Source organism: Dermacentor albipictus, chromosome 9 (assembly GCF_038994185.2).
Source record: "Dermacentor albipictus isolate Rhodes 1998 colony chromosome 9, USDA_Dalb.pri_finalv2, whole genome shotgun sequence".
NCBI lineage: Eukaryota > Metazoa > Arthropoda > Arachnida > Ixodida > Ixodidae > Dermacentor > Dermacentor albipictus.
The window spans coordinates 36,442,142-36,455,658 of NC_091829.1; the positions used below are offsets into that span (position 1 = coordinate 36,442,142).

The 13,517-nt window shown below is 44.0% G+C and overlaps 1 long non-coding RNA gene across 2 annotated transcripts; it reads left to right on the forward strand.

Moving 5' to 3' along the window:
* The first annotated feature begins 2,091 nt into the window (after positions 1 to 2,091).
* Positions 2,092 to 11,496, forward strand: LOC135906547 (uncharacterized). 2 transcript variants are annotated; one of them, XR_010565767.1, is made up of 5 exons: positions 2,092 to 2,289; positions 3,917 to 4,013; positions 5,802 to 5,950; positions 9,394 to 9,513; positions 11,402 to 11,496. It is a non-coding gene; the product is annotated as an uncharacterized lncRNA (long non-coding RNA). The 2 variants fall into 2 exon arrangements; XR_010565768.1 differs by lacking the exon at positions 3,917 to 4,013.
* The last annotated feature ends 2,021 nt before the right edge of the window (positions 11,497 to 13,517 follow it).

Below are 13,517 nucleotides of genomic sequence, written 5' to 3' on the forward strand. Positions count from 1 at the left end.
TGGTGTTATGTTGACTTGAATGTGATAACACAACTTTGTTTTAACTGCATGTGGTATGTATATGTTTATACGTTTGTTGCGGGTGTCTATTGTATGTAGCCCCTATTCAATAGCGAAGTAGCCTGCACCGTATTTGTGCCCCCACATATCCTCATATTATGTCAATAAAAATGTAAAAAATTAAAAGCATCCCTCCTTCGCCACATGCACTCTCCCTCTCCTCCCACTAGGGTACCTCTCACAGTCTTGCATGGCATTTGAACGTTAAAATGAAGAAATTTCAACAATTAATTATTTCGTTATTCATTACGTGATTGATTGACTAGTCAGTCAATTTAATACACATTCATGTGTTCTTTTTTCTTCTTTCTACGCTACACGAAAGGGAAGTCCGCATAATTTTTCAACATATCATGTCACTTCCTTGGACGAAACACACCACGAAACACCTTAGTGCGCCATTCGCAATCCAGTGCACGTCACAGATGAGTTGGTTCTCTTTTTTTAAGAAGACGTTTTATCGCACACTTCACTAATCGTACCTAATTACTTTTTGATGCATAGCAACGCTTAAGTCAACTGTACACACTCACTAAAGAGCATAAGTCAGCAAGGGCGGTGATGCAGTGGCTACTACGCTTCCTTGCGAACAACAAGGTCACGGGTACGACTCTGGAGCGCATCGCACTGCGTTGAGAATGCCAAAAATGTGGCGGGAGTTATGAAAATGTTAAATTGCTTCTTCTTGCGAAAATTCAGCCACTGCGCTTCTCTATGAAACCTGTGAAAGCCTGATAGCGGCTGTTTCCGAAGAACATCTTCTTTCTTTTTTTACAATAAAACTCGAATAGGCATCACCAATGCTAAATGTCATAGCGTGTATCGCTTTCGTGCCTCAGCGGAACGGTTTCTCGCTATAATATCTAAGGATCGTGGTTCGATCCCTTGTGAAACTTACCAGACTTTTTTTTTCTTCTAATTTCACAAGATGAATTTTATTAAGACGTCACCTTATTTTATTTAAATCCCCTTTTCTTTACAAAAAGGCACGCCCCTTAGAGATACTATGACACCATTTGACCGACATTCCGTAACAATCTATGTTCAAAAAGGCACTAAAGGCAAACGCTCAATAAGTTTGTACAAAAAATATTCGTTAAAAAAGTGTCTTTTTCTTTATTTCTGTTTTGATAGCTTGATTATAAGAAGAAAGTGAGCATGAAGTTCACATATGTTTTTTTTAGTTTAGCGCCAATAGCGCAGGGTTGTACGTCAGAGTGACGTCACGAATTTAAAAAATAATGTTTTGATATTTGGGCCATTTTGGCTGATTAAATGTTTTAAAACTTGCCCAGTTTTGGCTGCTTCAGAATTCGATATAGTCCATAACTACCGATGAAAATTAACTAAGGCAGAGCACATGTCATCGAAAACTCGTCACCTCATGACGAGCTCGCGCCTGAACAACACCCGTCTTTGGTCTTCGCGTTTATGGCTTAGCGGGCTGCCTCTCACACAAAAATGGTATCAGCGTTTTTTTTTTTTCATCGTAAAAGGGTAGTTTAGTTACATAACCTCGGCTTGTTTAGAACGGGACGTGCCCTTATTAATACGCCCCCGGGCCACGTTTGCGAGCGTTTAGGAGCGCCTTGTTTGCTTCTGCACCATACTGACAGTAATTAGTACGCTTAACCTACTAACCCAAACAGAAAGGCCTTCAGGAATGCTATTCCCAGCAAACAAAACGTCAGACGCGTCAGCCGCAGTAGCACAGTGGTTAATGCGTTACGCTGCTGTGCGCGAAGTCCCGGGTTCGATTCCTGCTGCGGAGGCCGCATTCCCACGGGGGCGGAATGCGAACACCGGTGTATCGAAAGCCCACCATTGCGTGCGAGGTGAAGAACTCCAGGTGGTGAAAATGGCTTCGCAGAAGCCTTCTGCGCATGCACCATAATTAGGTGGTGTTCTGGCGCGTTAAATCCGCAGCGGTTATTTCTTTTTTTTTTTTTGTAGACTGCAGGAAGTTGGGTCACCTTGTTTGCTCGAGAACATCCGGTCCCTCGATTTGCAAATGGCGTTAGAACAGCGGAGGGCGTCGGTCCACAATTCTGCCTTCAGGGATGTAAGCCCCCTTTTTTCGTGGGTGTTTTAACGATTCTGTACGAGAAGACAAACCTGAAACACCAGCGCAAGACGAAACAAGCGTTAGAGAAGCTGCGGAATCTAGCCGGCATCTGTGTAAGCTCCTGAGCACAACCTGCCATGGGCGGAACCCGACGTCGACGATGAGTACTACTCCGTTCTTCTTCATTCTTTCTCTTTTTGATCTTCTGTTTGTGGTGTCTCGCTTTTCATACTGCAGTCGCTAAGCTTTGTCAGTTGTTAATCTACTCGACACAGGAATGCGAGTCGAGTGCATCTGGCGTCTCTCAGTTCTGTGGTGTTCTGTGGTTGCAAGCATTTATAAAATTGTTGAATGTACTAAGTAATGTGTGCTCTGCTAAAGTTTCAGGGCTGCTCAAAAGACTGTCGAATAAAGTGAGATGCAAGCGTGAGAGTGCGTTAGCAAAAAAAAAAAGCAAGCGTAACTTCTGAGTATACTTGTGAACCTAAATTGCTCACTGTTTTATTACTGCCTTATCCTGTGACGTGTGTATCAGAAAATTAAAAAAATATAAGTGCCGGTTCATGACGAAATATTTACTTCTGACCAAGCTTCACAGAAGCGGTGGAAGTTGAATTTACGTGATCGTCTTTGATACACCAACTACAATGTAATACAGAGCAATACAAATATACTGCCCCTGTAGACCAACTTGTTCATTTACCAAATCAAATATAACCTTTTACTAATAAAATTCAGTTAATAAAGATTTACTGAAGATACGTGGTGTCATCTCATAGTTGAGATCAGCCACGACTGAAAGCGCCAGCTTCGTGAATCGGAATGTGCCGTAAAACGCTTCATTGTTGCGCTTAATTTGTTACCGGTGCCAGCGTAAATATTGGCTACCTAAACGTTTCTGCACAGTAATTCATTTCGTCGCACATGTTAAAGTCCTCATTTCACGAAACATTTGCAAGACACAATGTTTCTAATGAAAGGCTATGCTTCAAACACTGGCTTACATTTGTTGCGTAATAAGATCTCTCCCTTGCATACATTAGAACTGTAATTATAAAGTAACTTAAGTTATGATAGTTAATGTTAGTTCGCTTTGAGAGAGTTGTCGTAGAAGCACGTTGTGTGTGTATTCCAACCTTTACAGAGGAACTGTAAGAAATATAGCTCACCTCTCTCGCACATAATGTAGTTAGTGTATGTTTTCTCACTTTCGTAGTTTTTTTTTCTCTCCTCCTTACCAGAGTTGCTTCCTAAAGACATATTGTACCCAAGTAATGTCTTGCCGTTTGCTTAACCGTGTGATTCCCGAGCTTAGTTTCACGCCGAGAAAAATTAAAATTGGTCCAAATTTTTTCTGCTCATGGCGAGTACAAGTGGTGCGAGCAAAAGTGATTGGAACGCGGCAGCAGTGGTCTAACTGCATTACAGTGCTCTCTAGCAGCCTCTTGATAAAACAAAAGAACCGTACCACGCGTGCTTCATGGCCGGCGGTTACAGCAGCTAAATTCCAGTGCCGTCTATCAGCTTTCAGGATGCTGGAGGGCATTGCAATGGGGTGTTCCAATTACTTCTTTCCGTACATTTCTACAAAAAACTTTACAATACTGTTTTTATTAGCAAAAGCTGAATTAGCATGAAATGATTTTTTTTAGTGCTCGGTCTATCAACTATCTGCAGCTGGAACCTCGTTCCAGCGTATTAAAAACGCTGCTATATAGCTATAAGTTTTCTTTGTTTAAATTTTTAGTTCTGAAATTCAGCGTAGCGTAAAGGATGCCTTCGAATTTCCAGCGTTCCGGCCGATACGCACCGATGCACACGGGCACACACGAGTGGTCACATTGGCACGATTGATATGACGAGTGAGGGCGTGAATCACGTCATGCAGGTATAAAAAATTGCAACTGCGGCCGCATTGCATGCAAGTGAGGCCCTCGAGCATGTTTTGTTTGCTTGTTCTTTTTAATATAGTATTTCTTTTTTGCGTTAAATCCAACCGCGGGTGCGACTTAGGCTCCAGCACGCTCGTCAGACGACGCTGACGGAAAGTGTCGCGTAACCTCGTTGTCTTTGTGAAAGCTCGAGATCTATGTAGTAGCCTCTCCCGTAGCACGAGGCGGGCGGAGCAAATGTTTTGCGACTCGGTCTTGTGGTGGCGTAAAAATTTGCTTCTTGTGGACCCCTGGCGTGCCCGTGCGATTTACCCGTCCGCAAAAGGCGGAACCGCCGAAACGTCGTAGAGGACGACCTTTTCCAAGAACAACCAGCCCACAAGTGCGTTCGGGGCCACGTTATAAAACTCGCTCCGAGGTGCGTGTTTATTGATCGAGCATGCTTCTGCAAACGCGGTAAAGAGGGTTGCTTTTAACTGCAGGCTGCTACGCGAAGTTGGAAGTCTAAACCAATTTGTTTTTACTTCCTCACTCAACCAATCTAGTGCTTAGTAAGGTTTGTGTATTCGGTGAGTAACTGGACTTGAATATTGCTACGTTACATTGGCCGGCGTGTGAAAGAAAAGAACGAGGTTAGTTTGCACTTTGAGCAGCTCCTCAGCTAAGCTTACGCTTTCATCGTTCATACTGGCATTTTCAAATAAATGCCTTTCGTCGCACCAGTATGTAAGCAGACCCATTCACAGATGTAGACCCATTCATTCGGGCAAACCGAAGCGCTCTAATTTAGCGTTTCCGCTCGGGAAAGGCAACGGCCGCAAACTTTCACATGTGCCTGGTCGCCTGGGCGCCAGTATTAAAGCCAGTGAGTGCCACCAAGCATCGTCTCCAAACACTATGCACGCTGTGATTGGTACTTACGGCGGAAACCTGAACACAACCACGCAAGAGCAAAACTACTGACAGCGCTGTTAAAGCTTTCAGTTATCAGCTTATAAGACAGCACATCTTCATTCACCTAATTGTGAAGACAGGCCTTCTAAAGGCGAGCCTGCCACATCTTCTCGTAATGCAGTAGTTTACAGAGCACCTTATGCTTGTCCAACGTGCTTGACCACCTTATGCTTGACCACCGAGCAGAATTGTTACTTCGACGGCTGCAGGCAACGCTATCCGTATTGTCTGGCTTCCAAATGTGTACCGTTTTCTGCGGTTTAGCAGCACTCAGGACAATCAAAGGCGTTAATGACAGCACATAATTTCATAAAATAACAGCTCGAACGCTGTCTTTGCCCCCCCCCCCCATTCTTGTACAGCTACTCACTTAAAAATGGCAAAACGCGTACAAAGGTTGCGTAAGAGCCCATTTGTTTTATCCATTCTGCTTCGATTATCTCAGACAAGCACGTTGGTCTATATTCAAGATACGGCGAGTACGTACTACAAGATAAAGAAACAAGAACACTCTTTTGTTCTGCTGGTGATCACGCTCACGCTAAAGAATCACAGGTGGCAAACGATTGTCTCCGTCTCTTTCTATTTCAATTTCTTTATCAAACCGGCAAATTGGGCAAATTGTGAAACTAGCATTGTCCAGATCAGCGTCTTTGTCTTCGTTCCTAACGCGCTGTTCGATTTCGGCAGTTACATTGTAGCTGAAAAGTGATGTAGCCAGCACTGATTTTGCTGCTTGCTTTTGCCTTGGCTGCCATATTGCTAAGCGTCAGTCAATTGCTATGAGGTAGCCTGCAAGAGTGCTAACCTACTTTCGTGAATACTTCTAGCTTCTACCTTTCGGGTTACAACTTTTTCGAAAATGCCATAAAGTGAGTGAAAGAATGTTGCCTGCTCGTGCGTGGAGGGCTTCCCGTGGCTCATGATGAAACAACGGGGGAAGGACAACAGAGCCAGGTTCCGTTTCCCAGCACACAAGGTAAGAAGAAACCTAAATTTTGTTTTCGAAGTTTAGTTACGCTCAAATTTGTTTCTAGCATTCATTCAATATGTGCCTTCCGCTGATTTTTCTTTTTCTGGCTTGTAAAGCGTTTTCTTTTTCCCAATCACGAAGTTGGCGTATCATCCTTTAGATACACTATGGCTTTCAGTTCAGGGCAGCACGCCACTATATTTTATGTCAGGGCCTTGAAAAAGGTAACTTGTTCGTTCCTTATTCTGAAACGTCATTCAAAGCGTATTGAAAGTGCACTTAAGAACTATTGCAAGTACATTTATTTTCGCCAACGTTTCGCCCTGTTTTTTTTTTATTTTCTGTCACGGCTTCATCGGTGAAAAAAATGATTAATCATGGACATGTCAATAACAAGCTATTATGCAGAACGAAAAATTACATGTAGATCCAATGCTTATGTCGGAAATAATTTGAAGCGAAACTTTATAAATAAACGCACACAGGGCCGTTGGTTCTATTGCATTTAATTAAAGAGCTTCACCTATGCAACAAGTTCGATTCTACGAAATTGGCAAATTCATGCATGTTTACGCAAAACAAAGGTCACGACCTTCACCTCGTACGATTCTTGTGTGTTTTCACGACACAGTCCAAATGCTATTCTTACATGCAAACGCCAAACCGACAAGCGGATGTGCAATGTGAGACGCCTGCGTAGCAATGTCACGAGGACGAAGGCGACGTGTGATGCTTGTCGAGGGAACAATGTTGATGACAGGTGTGTGCACAGAGGACTAGGACACTTGTAATCACGTGAAATTTGGACACAGTGAGTTACCTGAAACGTTGAGAAGTTGCTGTTGAGCAGCTTTGCTGGGATGTTCAGAGGGCCATGTACCCTCGTTTGTTGCGGCTACGCGCACTGTCACATAGTTCCCACAGTATCCGAAGAGCGATCTTACCATTATAGAAAAGAGGAGTTTCTTCGCCGTTCTTCAACGCTTTAGGTTAAAGCTTTGAACAATCGAGTTTGCGTTGCCCATGTTGCATTATTAGTAAGACCAGTGTATCGCATAACATATATGTAAAATTACAGAATTCAATTCAATTCGCATAACATATTGTTTCCCGCCCGTGCCTGTTTCCTTTGTGAACAACTCTTAAAAGTTTTCGTTGTGTGCAATATAGACCTTCAGTGTTACTCTTACTTCTGTTTGTAGCCTTCGGAAAATGTCCCTTCTCCTGTCCCGTCATTCTCTACGAGTTGATTGCGGACCACAGTTATTTGTGCTACATTCAATTACAAACCAGTAATAATATTAATAATGTTAGGCGAGAGGGACGTGCTGTGCACAAGATTACGACACAACGTCGTTGCCATGGCGACGTGATGATGATTGTCATTTGATGGCATGACTATTTAGCTCCTGTTGCAGTAAAGAGTTGCAACTCTAAATTCGTGATGATTAAGCATCACTAATTTGCTGAAGCAAATTATGCTTAAGCAGTCATGCAATACCGCACGCTTTAAAATGTCTGTGGCTGCAACTTCTAGCGGCTCGTTTTTTTTTTCTCTTTCACCCCTTCTCGTAGATGGTCACTGGTCGGGTTTCGGACTCGACAAGGAAAACGCTCGTTTATTCGTTAACCGCTTCGCTAGTTCGGTCATTCAATTCAGTCGTTCGTTTGTTCAATAGTTCGTTAGTTCGCCAGTCCATTCGTTAGTTCATTCATTAGTTCGCTCGCAAGTTCGTTTGTCTGTTGTTTCTGTGGTTCATGGGTTCACCTATTCAGTCGTTTGCTTATTCAGATTTTTGGCTTACATTGGCAATATTCTGCGATAGTTTCTGCGCAGGACCTAAGATTCCATGCTATCACATCATAGCGACCGTAACATCGTCGTCATATCACCATCGTTTTGTAACCTTGTGGATGTTGTGCTCAGCATGTCCGTGTTTTCTTCATGTATTTGTCAATGTCGCCATGTTGTCGTCCTCGTTTCTGTATCTTTGTCGTCGTTACTGTGCTGTCTTCGTCACATCACTGTAGTGGTTACATCACCGGCGTCGAGTAGCCATCCTAGCAAAGCTTTGTCGCTGTCGCCATCACCGTTGTGGCCGTTCATCGCCTTACCACTGTCGCCTTCGTCACATCATCGCAGTGTTCGTGCTATCACTGTCCCCACGACGTCCTCGTCATTTCTGGGCTACTTCAATGATCCGTCACAATGTGTGGTCGTCCTTGAGCCTTTGTCTTGCAATTTGTGTTTATCTCTCTCTCTCTCTCTCTCTCCCTCACACGGGCTCATACGCATACACAGTTTATTCGCCTTGCACTAAGAGGTCGAATTCGACAACACGGCGTAGAGCTTCACATTAGGGTGCGAGATATCTATGCATGCAGATGACTACCCGCAGGGTGAAGGCTAGCGTAATCACCTCGTAAACCACCTCAACAATGTGGTAGCAATAGCTTCGACATGTGCAATCTACAGGTTGCGCAAACATCTAGATCCCTGTGTATTTTAAAGCGAAGCTTTTTTCACCTACCCTCACGGGTTCGACGTGACTGTTGTTGCCGAGTCAGTGGGAACTATGACAGTTTATTTATTTATTTATTTATTTATTTATTTATTTATTTATTTATTTATTTATTTATTTATTTATTTATTTATTTATTTATTTATTTATTTATTTATTTATTTATTTATTTATTTGAAGTACTCTCAACGTCATTACGGCTTAAACAGAGAGGAGTGGCATAGTTGTGGTACGTTTGCAGATGTGTGTCTTGAAGGCCGATTGATCACTGCTGTTGGCGATCAAAGCTGGGAGGTGATTCCATTCAGATGACGTCTCTGGCACAAATGAATGAAAGTGCAAGATGATGTGGCAGCTCCGCGCTTGAACTTTAAGACGATGATAAACCGTGATGACTTGTAGGATGGCGCAGTGAAGATAGCTTTGTGGGGATCATGGTTAACGAAAAAAGATCTTATAAAAAACATTTACTCTCATTTTTTTTTCGAGAATCATTCATTTGTTCGTGGTTAGCGTTATGTTCGTGTGCTTGACTCGCGTTCGCCTGTGTTTCTTTTACTGTCCATCACCATATTAATGTCTTGCGAGAAAGCACCATGGCCACTACCTTTGCATTTACGCTGGCGTAGCTGTATATGGGACTACGTAAGTGAATCCCTATCATGGATGCGCGGACAGCCAGTGGTTTAAGAGGAAACCTTGGGTGATCACTTTTCGGGTGATCATTTTCAGAGGTGATCACATTGGATCTTTGCTAGTATGCGGCTGAAAGCGTTTTTGAATCTGTGCCTATAGCTCACTATGCGATGGTGTATCGAATAAGGTCAAGGTTCCGTGTACTCAGCTCTTTCCCCATGCTTCTCACATAAGCCTACGATGTCCTTTCTTTTCTTTTCTTTCATCGGTGCCAAAAACTAATCGAACGAGATCGACATGTCGTGTCCTGCACGCATCTGTCGGGCAAAAACAATGCTGGTGTTTCGTGCGTCATCGCCGGGCCAAGCATCAATACACATGGTGGCCCACTGTATGAGTGAAACCAACAAGGTGAGCGCTTCGAAAACGCCAAATATCCTGTCGTAATCTTTCAATTTCTTTTCGCACTGCCAATCGCCTATAAACCAATTTGATAAACACTAAAGTCGAGTACGCCAATGCTTCTTGTAGTGTTGGGCTGCTGAGCACGAGGTCGCGGGATCGAATCCCGGCCACGGCGGCCGCATTTCGATGGGGGCGAAATGCGAAAACACCCGTGTACTTAGATTTAGGTGCACGTTAAAGAACCCCAGGTGGTCAAAATTTCCGGGGTCCTCCACTACGGCGTGCCTCATAATCAGAAAGTGGTTTTGGCACGTAAAACCCCAAATATTGTTATTATTAATGCTTCTTGTAATTCTTAGCAATGAAGTGTTGAGGAGACGCTATGTTTATTTCCTAATTTTTATTTTAAAAATTATTCGAATAGAAACCTATAACTAGCAACACCGCAATTATTTTACATGGTTAATGCTATCACTACCAAAAATTACAAACTGGGTATTAGTAACTTATCCAATGAAGTAGCTCATGAACAACACGGTACGAAGAAAGTAGAAAATGTGGGCTGTCTGGAAACTGAAAGTTAATCTGAAAAGGAAGTGAAAGCATCCGCTTCGTTCGCATCACGTAGTTGGCCGCTGCTGTCTCAAAAATGTTCAGTAATGAGCAAACGATCACCTTGTGTTGCTGTTTCGTGCGTGCTGCTTGAATGGCCACATTTCCCACTCCAGAATCCCAGCAGCGAAATCTGTCCTCTCTGCGTGCTTCGCTTCCTTGACGTATTGACTCCGCGAAGCAGTTTGCTCTAGATGAACGAGATGGCGCTTTCGGCCGCACGCAGCACGTTCCCTCAGCGAAAGCGCACAAATACAAAACCGTCACTGATTCTGCCCTGCTATTGGGCGGTCAACTGCCAGAAATGCAACTGGGTGCTCGCTAGCTCACTGTACTCAATTCATGATGCAAAATGTGGAACGACAGAGGGATGATGTGTGCGGAACTTGGCCGCAAAAAAATATTTATTCGCCTATTATGGACTGGACTCAATCTGTGTGGCCGCTGCTACATAAAGAATGCCTGTGTTACCAGCCCTTCACGTAGCACGGCTTTTCTAGAGGAAAAATACCACCCATCCGCCAGCGCTGTATCGCTAACCTCCAAACAAAGGACTATAACCTAGGAGCACAGAAACTTAAGAGTGAGTGTCGCTTGTTACAAAAGGAAGTAGAGCCACTTAGTGGCATTCTAAGTTTCTCGCACGTTATCTACACGCATACACCCCTACCCGCACGCAAACTTTCGCCCATTTTACCCAAAAGCTATAAAGAATAAAGGAATAGGTGCATACTTGAATCATAGCACCGAAGCATGATTGACAGCAACGGCACCAACAACACGTGGATGTTAAAAGCTGTACGTTTTGTGAAATTTGACAGAATGACCAAGTGAATGGCGAAAATACGTCTTTTTTGCAACAAGCTATCACAAAGAAGAGAACATTTACGTTCCAAGCCTTGTGCGCAGCAAGAACAAATCTTTTGGAACTACGCCCACTCGAAACCATTTAGGCTGAAAACGATCGGATAGCGACTGCACCGAGGAACATTACCAAGCCAGAAATATGACAAACCACTGCTTCAACATGTTGGCCAAATAAAGAACGAAGTGTAAAACAGACTGATCCGCATGTGTTCATAAGCGGAAAGTTCGAGCATATTGGATTACATTTTCAGCCCCGCTTCTATTAGAAGGCCCGTATACGCCGCTCGTGCTGTTTGTGCAAGGCGTAATGAGCTCTGAAAGCACTTGCATGTCCTCTAAACATGCCCCGAGAGCTTCGTGTCGCCCACACAGTCACCGCCTACGATGTCCATCGAAACGGAGGTTTGCTGCGCAGCCCCGACATCATGCGGAAGCATGGTAAACACGGAGGCAGCGTAGGCAAGCAATGGACGCGGCACCACTCGACCATGGCAGCGCCCACGCAGCCGCCGGGGAAAAGGGTCAGTAATGTCTGGTAAAAATCATTCCAGAGCTACTCACTATGGCGTGCCTCATAATCCACGTGTTCAATGAAATGTTATACCGTAATTTAAAGCTAGCTGCAGCGAACGAAACACAGAAGTTTTCCAGGCTGCTTCGTGGTTTACGGAAGCTCATTCGGCGTAACGCGGCCACGACCGCGATTTTCAGGTGCCATTTCATTAAACGAAGCTGAACATTTTCAAACAAGTGAACAAGAATTAAGCCCAGAGTCATTTTTAATTAACGACTCAGAAATCATTGAGCCCGCAGACTCAACACTGAGTATACGCAAAAGTAAGAGCACAACGCAAAGCCTTTACACGACAATATTGCAGTTCTGTGCACTAATGTGTGTTACAATTGTACGTTCTAATTATTGCGTTTAGCACCCCCTGGGAAATTTACTCAGCATGCGATATTTTTGTTTCTTCATTGGTTTGTTTATCCTTATCGAATCTGTGCCGTGCCAACTTTAGTTGTGGGGTAGTTCGTCACCTAATGAGTCAAGCATCGGTCTATTGTCCTGAGGTAACAGGGTTATAAACCAAACTTTAAAAAATCTTGGGTAACTGGCTATGGGATGGCATGTGTCACATCTCAATGAACGTTTTTGGTGCCAGTGAACCTCTTTTACGCTAAGTTTGGTCACTGGTTAGGTGCCATTACACGAATTAGGAGATTAGTGACTTCAGCGCTGCTTAGCTAAAAGGCGCTGGATGAAATCCCGGTCTCCATGCAAAAACGGCCGTCTACCATGCGTTGGGTGTCCTTTAAAGAACCCCAGGTAGTAAAATTCATTCCGGAGACCTGCACTACGACGTACCTCATAATCATGGTTTTTATCACGCGAAAGGCCAGAATTAAATTTTTATTTAGTGGGTACGTACTGTCCTTCAGTAAATATTATTGATGCCAACTTGGATAATTGCAGGGGTCTGTGCCACTAAGTAGGCGCCGCATTTCAATAAACATCTTTCACAGGGTTATTTCAACGGCATGGTGGCTTGCTGCCTGCCCTGCGGACATGATGTCCAGGCATTCTAGAATGATGGTGTCTATCAGGCCACCCTGCGAACCTGGTGGCCAGCTGATCTAGAAGCCTGGTGTCTCGATACCCACCCTGTCGAACTGGATGGAGGACAGTTGACATAGCGACCTGGTTACTCGATGCCCGCCCTGCTGACCTCGTGGCCAGCTGTTCTAGCATCATTGAGCCTTGATGTCCGCCCTGTGAATGTGGTGGCCAACTGATCGACCGATGTGGTATCAGTATGCCCACCTTGCTTATCTTTGTGTAATTTGTTAGTTTATGTGTTTGTCAGTTGATATACCAGCCTGGTGCCTTCATGCTAGCACTGTGGATCTGGTAACGATCTAATCTATCGACATGGTATTTCAATGCCCGCCCTGCTGATCTGGTGGCCAGCTGATCTAGCGACCTGCTAACTCGGCATCCTTCCTGCGGACATGGTGGTCAACTGTTCTAGCAGGTGTCTTGACGCCCAGCATATATGTTTGGTTATCAGTTGGTCTAGATACATTGTATCTCAGTGTCCGCCCTGCCGGCCAGATGTCCAGCTATTCTAGCTGCGTGATGTCTTTCTGTGCACCCAGTAGACCTGGTGGCCAGCTGTTCTTGTTGCCTCCTAGGCTGGCGCTCAGATCACGCGTACGTTAAGGAATCACAGGTGGCAAAAATATTCTATCACTATTTATTTATGGAAAAGACAAGCTCGGCGAGTTGTTGTTTAATATAACGCAACGTCAGCATTCGTGTTAAATTCGTTCTTTTCGCGCTTTTGATTTGTGCCATTACTTTCTATTGAAAAATTGTCATCGCTGCAATAACCGGCAATGTAGGCTAAATCGATATCGCGGGTAGAATTCACGTTGGCTGCAATTTTGCCGTTAATCATGCACGTGGTTGCGCGAAAGAGTTCTCACATATTTTCGTGAATACTGTTGGCCTTTAACGTGTGAATGCAACT